This window comes from Cryptomeria japonica, chromosome 3 (assembly GCF_030272615.1).
Source record: "Cryptomeria japonica chromosome 3, Sugi_1.0, whole genome shotgun sequence".
Classification (NCBI taxonomy): domain Eukaryota; kingdom Viridiplantae; phylum Streptophyta; class Pinopsida; order Cupressales; family Cupressaceae; genus Cryptomeria; species Cryptomeria japonica.
In genome coordinates, this window is record NC_081407.1 from 733,293,425 (window position 1) to 733,298,896 (window position 5,472).

A 5,472-nucleotide genomic window follows, 5' to 3' on the forward strand; every position below is an offset into this window, starting at 1 on the left:
TCTGCATTATCTTAGGAAGCTTAGCATTGGAGTTGTGATTTTTCCAATCCTTTTGATGTACTCCTTTTTTATGCATCATGGTTTTGTTAGGGGATTGATCCACTCTTCCTTTCAAGTATACTTAGATTTGACATGCTTTCAAGGTGGAGATTATTTGTATCAATTGGAAAGATAGAAACACGGTAATTTTTCTAGGATATCCCACTGACTTGTATTCAAAGGTATGATTTTCTATAATGTGCTTATGCAAAGTTAGGTGAAGGCTATCAAATTTGCACTAGAGGTAAACCATTTGAAAGATATTTTGGACCATTAAAATGATGCTCCATGATCTATCACTAGATCCCTATCTCCATGCTCTTCTCGTCCTTGAGGATACCATAAATTTTATAGCTAATTTTCCATAATAAACCATGGTTCCTAGTCCCATGGCTCTCAACCCCTAATAAATAGAGATAATATTGTTTGTGGTTTGTCCTAGCCATCTTGCCTAGCTTCTTCCTCTAGTTAAGTGTATGATGCTCTTGTTGGTCCAATCTCTTGGATGTTTCCTTATATGGACATTTCTCCATTTCATTATTAATGACCTTTAGAGGACACACTTAATGAAGGGGGAATGCTCACTAGTTGGGAGTTGATTGGTGATAATCTTAATTTTCAGTGATGTTTGGGGAAATGTGACAATAAATAACCCCTCCTACTAGTATTTCATTAGCTATCTTTTTTATATTATGTTCAAACTTGTCCCTTTGAACTCTTTTATTTAACTTGGACATTGTCTTGTTTAACTTTTTTGATATCATTTTACCAAAAAACTTTTTTCTTTTGTGAACATTACACTGTCATCTTTTTAGTTAATATACAAGGTTAAGTTTATTAATAATAATAAAAGAAATATGTATTTTAATACTATAACAACATTAATTGTGACTCCAATGGTCATAACATTTTTGATGAATAGCAGTCATTTCTATTAATTATAAATTAAATTACACTGTTCACAAAAAAAGCTAGGAGGATACAAGATCAACCCTCAAGATCCATACAGGCAAAACTTGAAGAGTCTAGAGATAACGGATAGAGCCCATTTAAAAAAAATAATAACAACAATAAAATCCACTAAGTTGCTAAAGTAGTGGCCAAGGACAAAAGAGGTGGTTCTTTGTCCTCCTTGGGACCCCATACATCATCGGGGCTAGGAGTGTCATCCAGAAGTGACCAAGCCTCATCAAAAATAGTTTCCTCCTTATCTTCATCTTTGCAAGGTGCAAAAATCACTAGATCAAGTCACAAGAATGCCTTGGCAGAATTAGGCCAACCACTAACATCTCCTATAGATTGATCCACACCACCCAAACCCTATCCATAGGAAAGACCCCTATGGCAAGGGGAGGCAAAGAACCACCTATTAAAATATTGACCACCACAAGAGTGATGATGGGCATGTGAATATGGGATCTATGAACATAGAATAGAGGAGCTTCAACCATGTCAATGACCACAGGTAGGAGACCAATCCCAACAAGTTGAGGTGTCATGAGGCACTCTAGAAACTATATGTAGGGATAATTACCCCAATGCTCCATAAGTTCCTAAAGTTGGGCCTATTGGCATGTTGGCATAACTGATGGAGATGATGGTGTACCGGTAAAGGACTGTTGGTGATGATATAATTATGATATGATGCTTGATGATCAGTTATTTATGTTGTAATTGATGGAGACCATGTTTATTCATGTTGTTTAGCTTGGTATGTCATCTAAGTCTACTGGCCAGGTCTAACTGGTAATGGATTAAGTTGGAAAGCAAAACTGCCAAGTGACAGTGAACCAGTAAGCACAAACAGACAAGGAGATGGTTGTGGTTGTAATATTTATTGAGTTAGGTGTTGTGGTTTGGAATGTGTGTTTATGAAATCATAATGAGTCTATGACATGAAATGCATCATGTTTGGAGAACTGGAAGTCATGTTTGTAATTGACTGTTGTATATTCATCTAGGGTTTCAGAACTGATAACAAGATCTTTTGACCGACGATGTTCTATGGTTTGGAGATGATTTTTTTTATGTTCATAAGTTTATGATGAGGTGTCAAAATCCATATGAAGAGATAAGATGTTATTTTGTCATATACAAGGAGCGAATTTATTTGAAAGCAGTGAAGTGTTTAGAAGAATGTGCTAACGGTTTGACAACTTATCAGATTGATGTGCGGTGATGAGTTATGATCATTCACCGGCTATAATTGTCTTAATACTTGTTGTAATGATCTTTAATATGTTTTTGTAGACTGTTTTTATGCACTTGATTTAATTTCAAAATTTTCTAGGGTTTTGTAACCAACCTAATTGTAAAGGTTATTTAGGTCAAGATTTAGTAAGCCTATTGTGTTGGTGATTAGAGAAGTGTATGTGTGTTGAACCAATTTGTGATGTCTGCATGAGTGAAGTAGATTGGAGCTGAAGTGGATCTATACTAGCAAGCTAAGAGTACATTGATCAAATCATTTTATCTGTTATTTCCTAACAGTTGCAGCAACATTGAAATCCCTTAATCAAGTAGGTCCTAACAAACCTGATCTTGTAAATCCCTTCATTGGGTGGCTCATTAATTTGGGTTTAAATCCTTTAGAAAGGTTACTCCTAACAGGGTAAAGCTCCTAATAGGGCTAAGTTGTAAAATTCCTTGATTGGGTGACTCCTAATAGGGTCTTCTCTTAACCCAACATTGTTGTAAAGCCCCTAACCGGGCTAGGCTTTTAACAGAGCACATTCTGAAAGAGTGCAAATATTGTGGGTACTAATTCCCATCGTGGTTTTTCCCATTTGGGTTTCCACATGGAAAATCCTTGTGTTCATATTGTGGATGGAATTTTTATTTGTTCATTCGATGTCTTTACTATATTTGCTTAATGATGAACAGTTAAGTCACTACCGATAATGTTTTGGTAAAACTAATTTGGAGATTGTTTGATCTACCAATACTGGTTATGAATTGTTTTGTGAATTATTTTGCGGATTGGTGAAAGATTGCAATTTATCCTTATTACTTATTCACCCCCCCTCTCAGTAATTATCAGATCCTCACAAGAACAATTTGTATCAGAGCATTAGGTCCTCTTTATGTAAAATCTTAACTGCTTGAGGAAAAGATCTAAGGAAGATGATGAAGAAAGAGGGTCCCAAATTCACTAAGGTCAACTACAAAATATGGAGTGATAGAATGAAGATATATATCAAAGGTATAGGTGCTCAGTTTTGGAAGCATGTTATTACTAAGTATGTACCTCCTACCGATCCTTTGAATGCAGATCAGTTGAAGGAGAAGCAAGAAAACATTCAAGCACTGGAATCCATAGTAAGTTCACTACCTGATACTAAATATATTGATGTCCATGGTTTAGAGACTGCTTTTGAAGTTTGGGAGAAATTAGAATTAATCTATGGTGGTGATAAGCATCTTCAAAAGGCTAAGGAAGAGAGTCTTAGAGGAAAGTTTGATGATATGAGAATGATGGAAGGAGAAAACATTACTCACTATGGACAGAGGATTAAAGAGGTTGTCAATGGAATTTGTTGGGACTCATTAAATTTGAGTCAAGTTTAGAGGCCCATTTCAAAATTTTGCTCTGCATTTCCAAATGAGTCAGTTTGAATGGCCTAGTTAGAGAGAGGGCAAAATGGAGACAGTTGATTTTCAAAGGATAAGGCTCAGGAATTGTGTCCTATACCTTTCTTTTGGCCTATGCAGTGTGTTGCAACTTTCAGAATTCAGTTTGGATAAGTGTACTAGGTACCCATTTCGAGGGGTGAGCTGAAAGTGCATTTTAGGCACAAATGCAGATTTTATTGAGTAGCCTACTTTGAGTGCTTATATCTTTTGCCCTATTGATCATAATGAATAATTTCAAAATGGATTGAATTGCATGTATAAATGTGAGTCAGCATACAAAATTTCAAGTCTTCATGAATTCATTTTCTCAGTTTACCAAGCTTGAACTATTTGCAGTTTGAATGTTTTGACAAGTCCCTGTTTCACGACCTAGTTGGAGCCCTGTTTTGCATAAGTGTAAAAGTTGCCTCAGTTTATGTCATGTCAGAATGTTTGTTCCAGGTTATTTTTGGTATAAATGACAAGCGAGGTTTCCAGTTTCAATCTTCTGCCAATCCGTTTGATCAGTTTTCAAAAGGGTTCCTTGAGCCATCTGTTTCACTTATCTGTACTTTCAGTGCTATATCAGTTAAAGTAGCCATTTTCATGAGCGCACCATTTTCACCTAGTCAAACTTTTGGTCAAACTGAGAATTCAAAGATTTAACATGTACTTCAAGGTACCTATGTCTCAAATTTGAGGGTCTATGGAGGTCGTTTGATATTTTTAAGAAAGGCATCATGTGTTGCCTAAACATTGACTTCATCAGGTTTGCAGTGTCGACAAAGCCTGTTGGTCATTTTTGATGATTAATATCTCTTCGCTCAGGATTCGGCTTGAGAAATAGTTTGGTAGAATTCATTCCTGTATATCAGAGTACACCCCTGTTAGATGGCGAGGTCCAGAAAGTTGTTTTGACCAGTTTGAAAATTATGTCTTTGCGATTAAATGCGAAAATGTGGCGCAAGTGCCTAAAAGTTGCAAAACTCAGTCTGATGATCCAAAAATGTGGCGCAAGTGCCTGAAAGTTGCAAAAATCAGTCTGATGATCCGAAAATGGTGTCGATCAATTCCAAAGGTAATTTTAAGGTTCCTAAGGTATTTTAGAGGTCAGTTGTATGAAAACGAAAATTATTTTAGTCAGACCCACTTTGGGGCCCAACCTGGCTCATGCCTGTGTCGTATTGTTTTTATTGGCGACTTGGTTCACTAGGATAATTTCAGAATATTTAAATGTAGATTGTGATCATGAGACTTGTCGTAAGAGTTGAAAAGACTGTAGACCTCCAGGCAATTACAGATTGGCAATTCTAATGCCCAAATCCTCCTTCAGCGACAGAGAAGGGATTTTAAAAAATGCAGCTGGAAGGTGGAGCGTGGTGTTTGAGAGGTAATTAAAAGAGTCTTCAAATCAAAATGCAATCAGCAGGAGTAATTTCCCCTCCCATGTGGAATTTGGAGAGCATATAAAACTTCAGCAAATGCCAAAATCCTTCCCCAACGTGGTTGTTTGGAAGGCTTCAAGAAATTCAATTGGCAAATGTAATGCTAGTCCTCCCTGCTGCGTGGAGAGTGAAATTGGAAAAGGTTAAACTATTTCAGCAAATGCAAATTGGTAGTGTTAAATGTCAAATCCCTGCATGGAGTGCAACAGAATGTGGTGAAGTGCAAGTAAATGCCAGTCATGCCCCATCTCCTTGCTGGCGGTGGTGTTTAAAATAGGCAATACAAACTTTAGAAGATATAATTGTTGGGCACTCAACCATATTCTCTCCTCTTGCATGGTATGGTGGAGGAGAAGCAGTATGAACTTGTTAGCAA